Source organism: Rutidosis leptorrhynchoides, chromosome 8, assembly GCF_046630445.1.
Source record: "Rutidosis leptorrhynchoides isolate AG116_Rl617_1_P2 chromosome 8, CSIRO_AGI_Rlap_v1, whole genome shotgun sequence".
In the NCBI taxonomy this organism is placed as follows: domain Eukaryota; kingdom Viridiplantae; phylum Streptophyta; class Magnoliopsida; order Asterales; family Asteraceae; genus Rutidosis; species Rutidosis leptorrhynchoides.
The window spans coordinates 147,365,963-147,384,634 of NC_092340.1; positions in this window are offsets into that span (position 1 = coordinate 147,365,963).

Genomic DNA, 18,672 nt, shown 5'->3' on the forward strand with positions numbered 1-18,672 from the left:
ATATCATTATTTAAAAATGGGTATTGTTATTGTTATTATTATTATTACTATATTATCATTAAGATAATTATTAGTATTATCGTTAATAATGTTATAGTAACTATCATTATTATTATTAGTGTAATTAAAACAAATATTTGTAACACCTAATTATTTTGATTACTATTATTATCATTATTATGAACACGATATAAAAGACGATTAAAAGCTATTAAACGAAACGATTAGGAAATAATGAGTAAGAGTATCATGATGAAATTAAAATATTATAAGATATTGATTTAGATAAAATTATCGTTCTTATTATTTTTATCATTACTATTATTATTAAAAGTATCGTTAGTATTAAAACTATCATTTTAACAAAAATTATCATTTTAATAGAAATGTCATTGTTACTATAAAATATCATTATTATTATTATTTTAAATAGAATTATTATTTTAAAGATAATATTAAAAATTATCATAAATATTAAAGTTATCATAATTAGAATTATCGTTTTATCATAATGTCATCTTAGTAATTATAAATATTGATATTTTTATAATAATAATAATAATTATTACAAAATAATACAACTTTTACTTACTATCATTATAGATATTATTTTATCAAATAAAGATGTGATACAAACATATTTTACTACGTGTAATAACTTACTTTAATAATACCTATCATATTATCTTTATGATATTAAATGAACCCTATAAATTTTATTACTTAATATATATAAAAGTATATTTTATTATATAAATTTAATATAAAATTTTATTTATTAATAAATAAATTATATTATTTACTCTAATAAATCTTTTAAAAATATTTAAAAATATAAAACGACGATATTTAAACTATATATTAATCATGTATAGATTTTTGGAAATTATTTTGAGACAAATTTACTTTTGTTGACTTTTGCATATTAGTCTCGAGCATTAGGATTGTGGTACACTATGACTTGACCTAATTTGTTAGACAAATATTGACCAACACATAAATATATATGATTAATTTAGGTTCGTGAATCCGAGGCCAACCTTGCACTTGTTCAATGACGTTATATGTATTTTTACTACGAAATACAGTATGGTGAGTTTCATTACTCCCTTTTTAAATGCTTTTACAATATATATTTTTGGGACTGAGAATGCATGCGCTGTTTTTATAAATGTTTTTACGAAATGGACACAAGTGATTGAAACTACATTCTATGGTTGAATTATCGAAATCGAATATGCCCCTTTTATTAAATTCTGGTAATCTAAGAATTAGGGAACAGACACCCTAATTGACGCGAATCCTAAAGATAGATCTATTGGGCCTAAAAAACCCCATCCAAAGTACCGGATGCTTTAGTACTTCGAAATTTATATCATGTCCGAAGGAGGATCCCGGAATGATAGGGGATATTCTTATATGTATCTAGTTAATGTCGGTTACCAGGTGTTCACCATATGAATGATTATTTTTGTCTCTATGCATGGGACGTATATTTATGAGAGCTGGAAATGAAATTCTTGTTGTCTATTAAAATTATGGAAATAAATGATTATGATAAACTAATGAACTCACCAACCTTTTGGTTGACACTTTAAAGCATGTTTATTCTCAGGTGTTAAAGAAATCTTCTGCTGTGCATTTACTCATTTTAAAGATATTACATGGAGTGTTTCATAGCATATTTCGAAGAACGTTGCATTCGAGTCATTGAGTTCATCAAAGATTATTATTAAATCAATTTATAGTTGGATAGCGGATATTATGAAATGGTATGCATGCCTGTCAATTTTCGATGTAAAGAAAGTTTGTCTTTTAAAAATGAATGCAATGTTTGTAAAATGTATCATATAGAGGTCAAATACCTCGCAATGTAATCAACTATTGTGAATCGTTTATAATGTATATGAACGGGTCCTTTTATTTTGTGTTAAAACTTTTCATCACCACTTACACCGATCACTACCCTAACCTTCTATCAATATACCCAAACCGCCACCTCTTCAATTTTTTTTCTTCCCTTTCGTGAACAACACAATGAACCAATGTCACCTTCAATCAAACACCACCAATTAAAACCACATAAAAATCACGAACGGTTACTGCTGCTACTAACTCGTTCTACTTCTATTTTACTCGAAAAACCTACAACACCACAACCATACACAATCACCCTTGTTATTTCTTTCTTGAACCCATTTAAATCCTACTTGAAATCATATTAAATACTACTGCTATTTTCTTTCTTTAGCAAACTACAAATCACGATATATAACAAAAAAAAGGATGTTGCGTATTAGTTTATGCTGATGGCCGACCAAGATTTCCATGGGGCTCGGTTCTTTAATTTTTATTTTTTTTTAAATGAATGATGATAAAGTGTAGAGAGCATGCCTAAATTTTCTCCTTGATTGTCACTACCATTCGATTTTTTATCAAAACAAAATAACCCCACTTGCTTTTAAAAGAAAAAGGAAGTCAATTTAAATGAGTTCATGGACCTCATGTCCCATTTGTTGGCCGACATATTCAAAAGCAACTAGCCATTTGATGTAGTAAAAGGATTACATGATAGAGGAGGACAAGAGAGTGAGGAATACATATTTTATTTCCTGTGACTACCGACTAATAAGGAGAGGAAGAAAAAAAGCCGAAATACTTTTATGTTATTGTGGGCCGAAACTTAATTTTTTAATTGGGCCAAGAATATGAGGAAAGCAGTGATCGAGTGGTTAAGTATATTTTATGTTCAAGTTATAACAGAAAAGAAGTGACAGAGTAGTCGTCTTGGAGTGTTTGGGTTAACCGAGAGGTCACGGGTTCGAGTCCTGTTCAGGGCTTTTCTTTTTAGAAAAAGCTATCAAAGGGGTATACACTCTTATTTTTAATCCTATTATTATTATTATTATTATTATTATTATTATTATTATTATTAGTTATTATTATTTTTGTTATTATTATTATCCTAATTATTATTAATATTATGACTATTACTAGAATAAGTATTATTATCATTATTACAAAAGATTAGCATGTTTATTAAAAACTATCATTTTATTTAAAGATCGGTATTATTATCATAATTTTTTGTGACAAATAAATACTTTGCATATAAAAATATATTTTTACATATAATTATATACTAAACATATTTTTATATACAAAGGATACGTATAACAAATTACTGATATAATACTGTCTATATATGTATGTATATATTGGTATAACTAAAAACATTAATTATTTTAAATATAAATATACAGAATAATTATAGATAACATAAAATTTAAGATATAATAAATAATATATATATATATATATATAATTAATTAATGAAACTACTCGAGTACAATTATATGTATTAATAAATATACAAATGATATAGGTTCGTGAATCCAAGGTCAACCCTATACTTGTTCAATGTCATCATATGTATTTTTACTACAAAATACAGTATGGTGAGTTTCATTTGCCTTTTTTTTACCCTTTACATTTTTGGGCTGAGAATACATGCGCAACTTTTATAACAGTTTTATGAAATAGACACAAGTACCTTAACTGCATTCTATGATAGAATTATCTGGGATTGAGGTTGATTATTATGACACGAATTAGTCCCCGGTTTCTGTTAGAGCGTATGAGCTCCTGAGCCGGATGGATGGTTTATTATTTACGATATTTTGGCACCGGTTGCCCTATATTTTATAAACATGTGTTCAGCCGTGGGGTGTAAAGATCGGCACAGAGGTTCTATATTTTTAAGGCACATGTATTCAGCCGTGGGGTGAAAGACCGGCACAGATGGTTACTATTGTATTTTGAATCCTCACCAGGTGCTCTTCATATGAAAGATATTTTTTTGTGCAGTTGGAATGGGACTTCTGCACGTTTTATAATATTTAAAATCTTGTGGTCTATTAAAATAATGGAAATGAATGATTATGATAAACTAATGAACTCACCAACCTTTTGGTTGACACTTTAAAGCATGTTTATTCTCAGGTTTGAAAGAAATCTTCCGCTGTGCATTAGCTCATTTTAAGAATATTAATTGGAGTCATTCATGACATATTTCAAAAGACGTTGCATTCGAGTCGTTGAAGTTCATTAGAGATTATTATTAAGTAAATGACAGATTAGGTCATTTATAGTTTGGATATTATGAAATGGTATGCATACCTATCAACTTTCGATGAAATGAAATGTTGTCTTTTAAAAACGAATGCAATGTTTGTAAAATGTATCATATAGAGGTCAAATACCTCGCGATGTAATCATATGTAATGATCTCGTCCATATGGATTTGGTCGGGGCACTACAGGTGGTATCAGAGCGGTGGTCTTAGTGAACCAGGTCAACATTAGTGTGTCTAACATGTAGTTGTTAGGATGCATTAGTGAAGTCTGGACTTCGACCTAGTAGTTGTTAGGTTATATTAATGAGTCTGGACTTGAACCTGGTCTGCATGTCAAAAGTTTTGCTTATCATTTCTTGTCGAAAAATTACCTGCTTATCATTCTTAGTCTAGACACATCTTACTGCATTGATTGCATGAATAGTGTATAGACAAAAATTCATATCTTAGCGTATCTGCTAATCCATATCTTAGTGTATCTGTCACTATAAACTTTGCCTGATATATTTCGTAAATTCCTTCGTAATCTATGGGATCTTCTGTACTATATATAGATATTCTATGTAATTAGAATATCATCCGATATCCGAAAATCATTTCATATCGAAAAATCCTTTATTTAATCGTACGCAATGGAACTCACAACTAGTTCAAGTCCCTCGGATTCCGATATGGAGTCCCACTCCAGCTCCGAAAGCAGTGTAACTAGAATGAATCAATCAATCAATCATCCCCAATTCATTTGATAGGTTCGTAGTCTACTCAATCATTGGAGACAAGAAGAAGGCGATCCTTTCCATCAACCAAATTCACCTTTTGGCGAAGAACCTGAAACATTTACTGGTGAACCTGTTAGAAACACCATTTTCACCCTCATTTTTCGAATATCTCACTATGATTATATACTATGTCAAATTCAAAACCTTATTCATTCGCTTGTTACGACCAACAATCAACCCGGAATAATATAAGAAGTCAACGAACTTCGCGCTCGAGTAATCAATGTGGAGAATATGGTGCAAAACTTACCAGATTCAGCAACATCAACAGTACCACCATCACCAACAACAACATCTGCATCCCAAGCCTAAATTTCACAATCTGTCCCACGAACATCAACATCATACGCACCATGGATACCAAGGAGTACCAACAACAATTAATGATGAAGTATTGAACCATAACTTCATCAATATTCTGCGAAGATATGTGGATCATAATAGTTTTAGAGATTACTTATTCTAGCTCAAACCGAAAATCAAATGAGTATAATATTATATTGACTCATTAAATCCATGATTACATCTGAAGAAAATATATATTATATATATTTTCATAGGGATTGTGATTAAAAATTCTTTCGTACAAACTGTTAATGATGAAAATATTTTAACGGGTAGGTAATACCCGAGAAATATTTCAGATTTCACATTAATGAGTTACACTGTACATCCTTCAAATCTGATTCAACAGTCATTTCCTATCCTATTTACATCCACAGATAAATGAATCCGTTCACCACAGAATAACCGTTTTCATTCAAATTTCATATTTGGATTTTGACCTATCAGAATCCAACAAGTGGCATAATGAAGAAAACAATTGACGGAATAAAAATTGTTAGAAACAAATAAATTAACTATGAGAAATTTTGTTAAGAATCCACGCTAACAAAATCCTAGCTAACTGTTCCTAGCTAACTGTGGACTAATCAAATGAGGACTACCAACAGTGGACAATTAAAATGAATTAAAATATTGATTATAACATATGAAACTAAACAATACTTCAAGTTTGCCACTTGATTTTCATCTTAAACCTCATTTGTATCATAACAATTACAATCTACATTCAAACCTTTCATGATTCTTGAAAACACCTCAATCGGGAGGATGAATCAACTGCACTTCATCTACGGAAGAAAAGATTTACGCATATAGTTATGCACCTGAAAAATTCTCGGAACCTGTGTAAATGTTTAACACGTATCTGTGCTAGCTTCTTTGGCATTGTTATTTTCGAAAATAACAATGCAATTTCTTTTCAAATTAGCCAATTTTGTGACAGCTCCAGCAAATCAACTTCAAGTTTTTCATTCGAATAAACCCTATTATAAAGATTACCCCTTCATCATCGTTACCGGGGAACCGTTTATATCTCAACACATTAGCAGTAAACTTACTAACAACTTCATTACTCATTGGCTTAAGTCTCTCCGAAGAACCATTATAGTTGTTCGTTAAAACCTATTCACATACTCATTCACATCTTATACCGAGAATTGCCATACCAATTACCAAGAATCCGCAATCAGTATTTTGAATCTCGTAGCAATTCTACATTAACAGTTATATGTATACATATAATAGTTATCTTATAGAATTATGAACTTTCATTCTGAAATTCTGAAAAGCACTCTAGCTTACGAATCAGATCTCTGAGTTCTGAAAAATGAATCGAGCAAACATGAAATAGACCAAGGACAAATACAAGGATCAAACCCTGTATTTAAAGAATCCTGATGATTCTATTTCTGATGAAATCTTTAGCGAATACCTTACTCCTTAACCGCTCTAAATCATCGTGAATGAATTTCTTCATCACAATTTGGTTTTAATATTCCAAGATATTATCGTATCTTTCATTGTAAATATCCTCAATATTTCTGAAGATATCTTCATAAATATTATTGTCCGATATTATTTATCTCTTCGCGTTATCTGTGTTACATCATAAAAGAAACTATTTTAGTTTCTATATTCTATAACTCTTTGAATTTAAATTATGAATGTTTTTGAAGTAGTGTTGGGAACTGATGCATGAGTTAGTATAATATAATGACACTTGATCAATGTGATTATATTACAGTAATTCATGCTGAGTTTTTAATGGAACGTGATGATTCACAGATCATACCGTCATCATGTGCCATTTACACGAATCCTACATTCTAACTAATCTCCAAACATATCAAGAACATATTTTCTTGATAGTTCTATCTTCTCTCGTGAATTCTGATAAATTAACTAATCAAGATCGTGCTATTACAATCTCTCTCTTAGAACATTAGCCATGTTCATACAAAATTCCATACCTATGAATTCTGGACCATTACTTGTTATACTTAGAGTCGAGAAGAAAATAAAAAGGCAAAGAACTCTGAAACATAAGAGAAGAAATTAAACTCAACAACAACACCGAAATTCTAAACCGTGTATATCAATGTTTATCGCAACATAAAGACACGGGAAAATTAAAAACACTATAAACCCAAGAGTATAGTAGAAGTAAATATATTTTTCCGGCGGTAGATGAAAAAGAAGAATGACAGATATGAAAGTTAGGAATATATCAAGAATCAGAACGGGATGGAGCATATTGATGAATGCTTTAAAGTATGAGTTGAAGGAGGAAGAATAGAAGGTGTGAGTTATGGAAATAAGGAAACAAAAAGGGGTGGATTTATAGTAAAATATCCGACAGAGCAATCAAAACAGTTGATCGCATTTAAAGCGGATCCTAATTTCCCTTGATCACCGAAGAACCAAATCTTATTACGAAGATATTCTTTAAATCCCAAGAATTTCGGAAATCAATCGTAACTACGTCATCGGTTAAAACGAATATACTTTTACTCATTTCACTCTCTTGCGATAACTTCACTTATACCCTTCACGTAATCAAATTGTTTTATCTATATTACTCAATGATGATAGAACTCTATTCATCGACTCATATTCGTCATGAAAACATTTTTTATAGTTAGCCATGACAACCTCGATCAAATTTCGGGACGAAATTTCTTTATCGGGTAGGTACTGTGATGACCCGGAAATTTCCGATCAAATTTCAACTTTAATCTTTAGGTGTTTCCGACACGATAAGCAAAATCTGTACTGTTGAGTCTCGAAAGTTTTGAAATCTACATTCATGTAATCAATTACCCTTTGATTGTACCCGACGATTCACGAACCTTTAATCGTAAATAGAAATGTATGTATACAAATAACTATACATGTAAATAATTATATATTATGAATTTAATATATTAATGAAATATTATGTGGTGTGGTTAGTATGAAGAAAACTTAAACATGTATTTAAAAATGTTATTTAAAAAGAGAAAAGTAAATTGAATGTATATAAATTGTCAATAGTAACAAGCTATTAAATGATATATTTTGAGTTTATTTGTTTCAATATATGTAATTACATGTTAAAACCTAATTATTATAATCTTTGTTATCATTAACATAAAAATGAATAAAAATAACAATAATAAAATCAAAATTATAAATGTTATTATTTTAAATATATATATATATATATATATATATATATATATATATATATATATATATATATATATATATATATATATATATATATATATATATATATATATATATATATATATATATAAAATTTGATACATTTGAATTGTTACATTTATTTATTGACATATATAGAGATATAAAAGTTGATACATTTGAATTGTTACATTTATTTATCATTGTCAATACCATTATTATTATAATTAGTAAAGTTTTAATTAGTATGATTAATATTAGTATTATTAATAATATTATTATTAACATTTTATTATTAAACTTATTATAATTATGATTAGTAATAATATTATTTTTATACTAGAATTATTAGTTAGAATATTAAGGGTATTATTATTATTCTATTTATTAAAAGATTAACTATAATCTATAAATATAAATATAGGAAAATAAAAGGAATACAAATCAATATATAATGCAGATGTATAAATACTGAAATATATATACTGATACGCAAATACAGATTTAATATACAAATATAAAGTAGATACATAAATAAAAATGGATATATAAGTATACAGTTAAATATATTCATATATAAATATGATTATAATCCGTATAATTATACAAAACACATGCAGAAGATTAGGATTCAGTTGTCCATCGTTTTCAACACTAAAGGCGATATATTTTCTATCTGAATTTAGTATATATCAATTCCAAGTTAAACACAAGGCAACAAATTCTATTAAAGAGATCGTAAACTTTTATTTATTCTATTTATGATATTTCTGTTCCTGATATGGAACTTGTCGACCCTTCACAGTTATACAACAAACGATTACCTCTTGTTTATTGCAAAAATCATTCTAAACTTCATTACTTTATCAATTATAATCAATTAGAATCTAATACGTACTACCTCAACCTCTTAAAGTCGTTAATTACAAATCAAAATACGATTAAAAGAATCAAACAAATTCTGTTGAGTGTCAACTTCACTTTTCTTCACTTTCTTCTGACAGAATAAGAAAATTGTCGAACCAATCAAGCTTTATCATTTTTTCTTCTTCAAATTTTGTTCCTGTCTGAAACCGTTAGGTGTCGACCTGAAGGTTACTACAAAACAAATGCAAACGAAATCTTGTGATGATATTTATCTTGTGGTTCTCTATAGAACCTGAACAGCAGATTCAAAATATAGGAGGAGAAGAAAAAAAAAATTAAATAAAAAATATAAAGAAACCGCATCATAACACTAACCTTTTGTGTTCAAAATTTTTCATCACCACTTACACCGATCACTACCCTAACCTTCTATCAATATTGAACGACCCAAACCGCCACCTCTTCAATTTTTTTTCTTCCCTTTAGTGAACAACACAATGAACCACTGTCATCTTCAATCAAACACCACCAATTAAAACCACATAAAAATCACGAACGGTTACTGCCGCTACTAACTCGTTCTACTTCTATTTTACTCGAAAAACCTACAACACCACAACCATACACAATCACCCTTGTTATTTCTTTCTTGAACCCATTTAAATCCTACTTGAAATCATATTAAATACTACTGCTATTTTCTTTCTTTAGCAAACTACAAATCACGATATATAACAAAAAAAAAGGATGTTGCGTATTAGTTTATGCTGATGGCCGACCAAGATTTCCATGGGGCTCGGTTCTTTAAATTTTTTTTTTTAAAATGGATGATGATAAAGTGTAGAGAGCATGCCTAAATTTTCTCCTTGATTGCCACTACCATTCGATTTTTTATCAAAACAAAATAATCCCACTTGCTTTTAAAAGAAAAAGGAAGTCAATTTAAATGAGTTCATGGACCTCATGTCCCATTTATTGGCCGACATATTCAAAAGCAACTAGCCATTTGATGTAGTAAGAGGATTACATGATATAGGAGGACAAGAGAGTGAGGAATACATATTTTATTTCCTGTGACTACCGACTAATAAGGAGAGGAAGAAAAAAAGCCGAAATACTTTTATGTTATTGTGGGCCGAAAATTAATTTTTTGATTGGGCCAAGAATATGAGGAAAGCAGTGATCGAGTGGTTAAGTATATTTTATGTTCAAGTCATAACAGAAAAGAAGTGATAGAGTAGTCATCTTGGAGTGTTTGGGTTAAACGAGAGGTCACTTGTTCGAGTCCTGTTCAGGGCTTTTCTTTTTAGAAAAAGCTATCAAAGGGGTATACACTCTTATTTTTAATCCTATTATTATTATTATTATTATTATTATTATTATTATTATTATTATTATTATTATTATTATTATTATTATTATTATTATTATTATTATTATTATTATTAGTTATTATTATTATTATTATTATTATTATCCTAATTATTATTAATATTATGACTATTACTAGAATAAGTATTATTATCATTATTACAAAAATTAGCATGTTTATTAAAAACTATCATTTTATTTAAAGATCAGTATTATTATCATTATTTTTTTGTGACAAATAAATACTTTGCATATAAAAATATATTTTTACATATAATTATATACTAAACATATTTTTATATACAAAGGATACGTATAACAAATTACTGATATAATACTGTCTATATATGTATGTATATATTGGTATAACTAAAAACATTAATTATTTTAAATATATATATACAGAATAATTATAGATAACATAAAATTTAAGATATAATAAATAATATATATATATATATATATATATATATATATATATATATATATATATATATATATATATATATATATATATATATATATATATATATATATATATATATATATATATATATATATATAAAATTAATTAATGAAACTACTCGAGTACAATTATATGTATTAATAAATATACAAATGATATAGGTTCGTGAATCCGAGGTCAACCCTATACTTGTTCAATATCGTCATATGTATTTTTACTACAAAATACAGTATGGTGAGTTTCATTTACCTTTTTTTTACCCTTTACATTTTTGGGCTGAGAATACATGCGCAACTTTTATAACTGTTTTATGAAATAGACACAAGTACCTTAACTGCATTCTATGATAGAATTATCTAGGATTGAGGTTGATTATTATGACACGAATTAGTCCCTGGTTTCCGTTAGAGCGTATGAGCTCCTGAGCCGGATGGATGGTTTATTATTTACGATATTTTGGCACCGGTTGCCCTATATTTTATAAACAAGTGTTCAGCCGTGGGGTGTAAAGACCGGCACAGAGGTTCTATATTTTGAAGGCACATGTATTCAGCCGTGGGGTGAAAGACCGGCACAGATGGTTACTATTGTATTTTGAATCTTCACCATGTGCTCTTCATATGAAAGATATTTTTTTGTGCAGTTGGAATGGGACTTCTGCACGTTTTATAATATTTAAAATCTTGTGGTCTATTAAAATAATGGAAATGAATGATTATGATAAACTAATGAACTCACCAACCTTTTGGTTGACACTTTAAAGCATGTTTATTCTCAGGTTTGAAAGAAATCTTCTGCTGTGCATTAGCTCATTTTAAGGATATTACTTGGAGTCATTCATGACATATTTAAAAAGACGTTGCATTCGAGTTGTTGAAGTTCATTAGAGATTATTATTAAGTAAATGACAGATTAGGTAATTTATAGTTTGGATATTATGAAATGGTATACATACCTATCAACTTTCGATGAAATGAAAGGTTGTCTTTTAAAAACGAATGCAATGTTTGTAAAATGTATCATATAGAGGTCAAATACCTCGCGATGTAATCATATGTAATGATCTCGTCCATATGGATTTGGTCGGGGCACTACAAAATCAAATTCATACAATCGGGTAGTAGTAATTCAGCGGATGTATATATCTGTAATGCCCTGGCCATGTCCAGCATGGACATCCTGTACATCCTACCGCCTAGTATAAACCTAAGAAAACTTCTATCATCTAATCTATCTACATCTACATTTAATGCTATAGTACTCATCAGCTCAACACACCATTCCTTATATACAGGTCTACGAATGGTGAATAGACGTTCCCAATCGGTAAAAGAAGAACTGCCATACCTTTGAATCAGATGCTCCCTAACACGGTCAGCTAGTTGGACCCTTTCCAAAGGATCCCAATCAATTACCCTAGGCACCTCTACATCTTTCGTTATTAATTTGAATTTATTACTTTGATATGCTGGGTAATCTCTCCATCGTCTATCGAATCTCAGATTAGGATGCAACGTGTGTTCAGGAATCGTTGGGTATTCTACAGGTGGATTCATCGGAAATACTATGAATTCATTAACAAACTATAGCGGATCATAATAAGGTACATGTTGATCAGGCTGATGTTGTTGTTCCTGTTGTTGTTCTGGTTCGGGTTCTGGTTCTTGAGCAGGTCGTCTAGATGATGATGATGATGAACCTCCTGTAGTGACCCGAACTTTTCCATGTTTATATATATATATTAAATGAAATTGTTATTTACATGATTAAGTGTTTCCAACATGTTAAGCAATCAAACTTGTTAAGACTTGATTAATTGAAATAGGTTTCATATAGACAATTGACCACCCAAGTTGACCGGTGATTCACGAACGTTAAAACTTGTAAAAACTATACGATGACATATATATGGTTATATATATAGTTAACATGATTTTATTATAAGTATGTATCTCATTAGGTATTTTAACAATGAGTTATATAATTAATTTAAGAAACTCGAAAATGATATATATAACGATTATCGTTATAACAACGTCTTACTAGGTACATATGAATCATATTAATATATTGATACACTTGGTTAATTATGTTAAATGATAAGTAAATATATTATTAAGTGTATTAACAATGAAATACATATGTAAAAATAAGACTACTAACTTAATGATTTCGAAACGAGACATATATGTAACGATTATCGTTGTAACGACATTTAACTGTATATATATCATACTAAGATATATTATATATCATAATATCATGATAATATAACAATTTAACATCTCATTTTTTATAATAAACAATGGGTTAACAACATTCAACAAGATCGTTAACCTAAAGGTTTCAAAACAACATTTACATGTAACGACTAACGATGACTTAACGACTCAGTTAAAATGTATATACATGTAGTGTTTTAATATGTATTCATACACTTTTTAAAGACTTCAAGAAACTTATCAAAATACTTCTACTTAACAAAAATGCTTACAATTACATCCTCGTTCAGTTTCATCAACAATTCTACTCGTATGCACCCGTATTCGTACTCGTACAATACACAGCTTTTAGATGTATGTACTATTGGTATATACACTCCAATGATCAGCTGTTAGCAGCTCATGTGAGTCACCTAACACATGTGGGAACCATCATTTGGCAACTAGTATGAAATATCTCATAAAATTACAAAAATATGAGTAATCATTCATGACTTATTTACATGAAAACAAAATTACATATCCTTTATATCTAATCCATACACCAACGACCAAAAACACCTACAAACACTTTCATTCTTCAATTTTCTTCATCTAATTGATCTCTCTCAAGTTCTATCTTCAAGTTCTAAGTGTTCTTCATAAATTCCAAAAGTTCTAGTTTCATAAAATCAAGAATACTTCCAAGATTGCAAGTTTACTTCCAAGTTTTCTAAATCCATTCGAAGTAATCATCCAAGATCAAGAAACCTTTGTTACTTATAGTAGGTTATCTTTCTAATACAAGGTAATAATCATATTCAAACTTTAATTCAATTTCTATAACTATAACAATCTTATTTCGAGTGGAAATCTTACTTGAAATTGTTTTCGTGTCATGATTCTGCTTCAAGAACTTTCAAGCCATCCAAGGATCCTTTGAAGCTAGATCTATTTTTCTCATTTCCAGTAGGTTTATCCAAGGAACTTGAGGTAGTAATGATGTTCATAACATCATTCGATTCATACATATAAAGCTATCTTATTCGAAGGTTTAAACTTGTAATCACTAGAACATAGTTTAGTTAATTATAAACTTGTTCGCAAATAAAAGTTAATCCTTCTAACTTAACTTTTAAAATCAACTAAACACATGTTCTATATCTATATGATATGCTAACTTAATGATTTAAAACCTGGAAACACGAAAAACACCGTAAAATTGGATTTACACCGTCGTAGTAACACCGCGGGCTGTTTTGGGTTAGTTAATTAAAAACTATGATAAACTTTGATTTAAAAGTTGTTATTCTGGGAAAATGATTTTTATTATGAACATGAAACTATATCCAAAAATTATGGTTAAACTCAAAGTGGAAGTATGTTTTCTAAAATGGTCATCTAGACTTCGTTCTTTCGACTGAAATGACTACCTTTACAAAAACGACTTGTAACTTATTTTTCCTACAATAAACCTATACTTTTTCTATTTAGATTCATAAAATAGAGTTCAATATGAAACCATTTCAATTTGATTCACTCAAAACGGATTTAAAATGAAGAAGTTATGGGTAAAACAAGATTGGATAATTTTTCTCATTTTAGCTACGTGAAAATTGGTAACAAATCTATTCCAACCATAACTTAATCAACTTGTATTGTATATTATATAATCTTGAGATACCATAGACACGTATACAATGTTTCGACCTATCATGTCGACACATCTATATATATTTCGGAACAACCATAGACACTCTATATGTGAATGTTGGAGTTAGTTATACAGGGTTGAGGTTGATTCCAAAATATATATAGTTTGAGTTGTGATCAATACTGAGATACGTATACACTGGGTCGTGGATTGATTCAAGATAATATTTATCGATTTATTTCTGTACATCTAATTGTGGACAACTAGTTGAAGGTTACTAAGGAGGACAGATGACTTAATAAACTTAAAGCATCAAAATATATTAAAAGTGTTGTAAATATATTTTGATCATACTTTGATATATATGTATATATTTTTATAGGTTCGTGAATCAACCAATGGCCAAGTCTTACTTCCCGACGAAGTAAAAATCTGTGAAAGTGAGTTATAGTCCCACTTTTAAAATCTAATATTTTTGGGATGAGAATACATGCAGGTTTTATAAATGATTTACAAAATAGACACAAGTACGTGAAACTACATTCTATGGTTGGATTATCGAAATCGAATATGCCCCTTTTTATTAAGTCTGGTAATCTAAGAATTAGGGAACAGACACCCTAATTGACGCGAATCCTAAAGATAGATCTATTGGGCCTAACAAACCCCATCCAAAGTACCGGATGCTTTAGTACTTCGAAATTTATATCATATCCGAAGGGTGTCCCGGAATGATGGGGATATTCTTATATATGCATCTTGTTAATGTCGGTTACCAGGTGTTCACCATATGAATGATTTTTATCTCTATGTATGGGATGTGTATTGAAATATGAAATCTTTTGGTCTATTGTTACGATTTGATATATATAGGTTAAACCTATAACTCACCAACATTTTTGTTGACGTTTAAAGCATGTTTATTCTCAGGTGAATACTAAGAGCTTCCGCTGTTGCATACTAAAATAAGGACAAGATTTGGAGTCCATGTTTGTATGATATTGTGTAAAAACTGCATTCAAGAAACTGATTTCGATGTAACATATTTGTATTGTAAACCATTATGTAATGGTCGTGTGTAAACAGGATATTTTAGATTATCATTATTTGATAATCTACGTAAAGCTTTTTAAACCTTTATTTATGAAATAAAGGTTATGGTTTTTTTTAAAAATGAATGCAGTCTTTGAAAAACGTCTCATATAGAGGTCAAAACCTCGCAACGAAATCAATTAATATGGAACGTTTTTAATCAATAAGAACGGGACATTTCAGTTGGTATCCGAGCGTTGGTCTTAGAGAACCAGAAAATTTGCATTAGTGTGTCTTATCGAGTTTGTTAGGATGCATTAGTGAGTCTGGACTTCGACCGTGTTTTCTTTAAAAATGATTGCTTAACATTTTTGTTGGAAACTATATATTATTAACATGTATATATTATGTGATATATTAATCTCTTAACATGTTTGATATTGTGTGATAGATGTCTACCTCTAGCACAAATCCCATTGACTCACCTAATAATAATGAAGAATCAAATATATATTGGACTGATTCACAAGTTCCCGAAGAAGAACCGGAAGAAGAATCAGAACCGGAAGAAGAATCAGAACCGGAAGAGGAGGAACCGGAGGAGGAAATAGAACCGGTGGGGGAAATAATAAAACGGTTAAGTAAAAGAAAATCCTCAACCAACTGACCAAGGTTAATTATGGTCAATGGTGTTTCCGCCAAGGAAGCAAAATATTGGGAGGATTACCAATTCTCCGATGAATCGGATTCCGATGAGAATTCCGATGATGTTATAGAAATTACCCCAATTGAATTTAAAAAGGCAAAAGAAAATAATAAGGGAAAGGGTATAAAAATAGAGAAATCTAATTCCAACCCCGATGAACTTTATATGTATCGTCAACCCCCGAAGCCCTTAAGTTGTAACAATGACCCGGGAACCTCTAAACCACCAGGTTTTTCTAAACCGTTGTGGAAAACGACAGCTCGTATTAGGGGAACATCATATATCCCTAGAAACTTTGCAAAATGAACCAAAACCGAAGAAGAAGAAACGAGCGATTCGGAATAAGATAGTTGTATTCGTGTGGTGTAATATATGTAATATAGTGTGCTTATGCTTTATGATATATGTAAAAATTGCTTGTATTAATAAGTATTTTTTTTATGAATCTAACTCTTGTCTATTTTACAGTATAAAAACACAAAATGGATAGACAACCCAATATTTTAAGAGACCTACCCGGATAGACAACTATTTACGGCGAAATCAGTTTGTAAGACATTCAAAGAACGTTCCAAGAATGTCTTGGTTTATAAGAGACTTTCGTTTGAAAGATGGGGGATATCACATTGGGAAACCCATAAGTTACGATGTGTTTACTTTGACGCATATATTGCGGGGAACCCAAATGCTATTTTACGCAGCGGGTTAAGAAATTATTTTGACTCAATGTATCCGAATATAGGACTTCATGATTTAGAAAAAGCGGCTAACATGCAACATAAAGAAGTATGCTATGCTTACGGGTTAGTAATGTTCGCTTCTCACCAAAGTGAGAAAAAGAACATCGGGCTACAACTATTAAACAAAACCTTCCCACAAGTGATGGAGTCGGTAATTGGGGTAAGAAATCAGGTTTTTAGGTTATTACGAGACTGTTGGTCATTACGTAACCCTCGTCCCTTTGACGACGTTACAACACGCTGTCTTATCAACGGCCATAACGGTTATGTTCCACAAGACCAAGGATGGGAAGTAGTCCTAGTAAAACCAGAATGCATGACTTGTTTCTGGATGTATGAATTACGTGTCTTTATTGCCTTTGCTGAACGACTTGTGTACTAGCTAGAATTATCTTCACAACTATCTTGTATCAAAGTTATTGTGTGTTATATTTCATGCTTTATGTAAAATAAGCGGTATTGTAAGTTTGTAAAATATTGTATAAAACTTTGAACGCGAAATATTATTATAATCAGTTTTTTATATAGAATTATAGTAGTTGAATTGTATATTAGCTACTAAGTATGAACTTAACGGGTAGGTACTACCCGAATTTAAACTTATAAAATGCTAATATGAAGAAAAAGCTTTTATAAATGAGTTCATATTATGCTACGAAATACTATTAACTACTCTTAATATTCTGTATGATTAACTTGTTCCATTTGACTATTTTGAAGGAAATGGCACCGACTACTCGACACACCGTGAATATGAATGAAGAGGAATTCCGTACTTTTTTAGCTTCAAACATATCCGCAGTACAGGCTGCGCTACATACCAACAATAACCTTGGATCTAGCAGTACAGAAAATCGTGTAGGATGCACCTACAAAGAATTCACTGCCTGTAAACCTTTGGAATTTGATGGAACCGAAGGACCGATCGGATTGAAATGGTGGACAGAGAAGGTCGAATCGGTGTTTGCCATAAGTAAGTGTACTGAAGAGGACAAAGTGAAGTACGCTACGCATAACTTCACAGGTTCTGCGTTAACATGGTGGAATACCTATCTAGAGCAAGTGGGACAAGATGATGCGTACGCACTACCGTGGTCAGCATTCAAGCACTTGATGAACGAGAAGTACCGTCCCAGAACCGAGGTCAATAAGCTCAAGACAGAACTTAGAGGGTTACGAACCCAAGGATT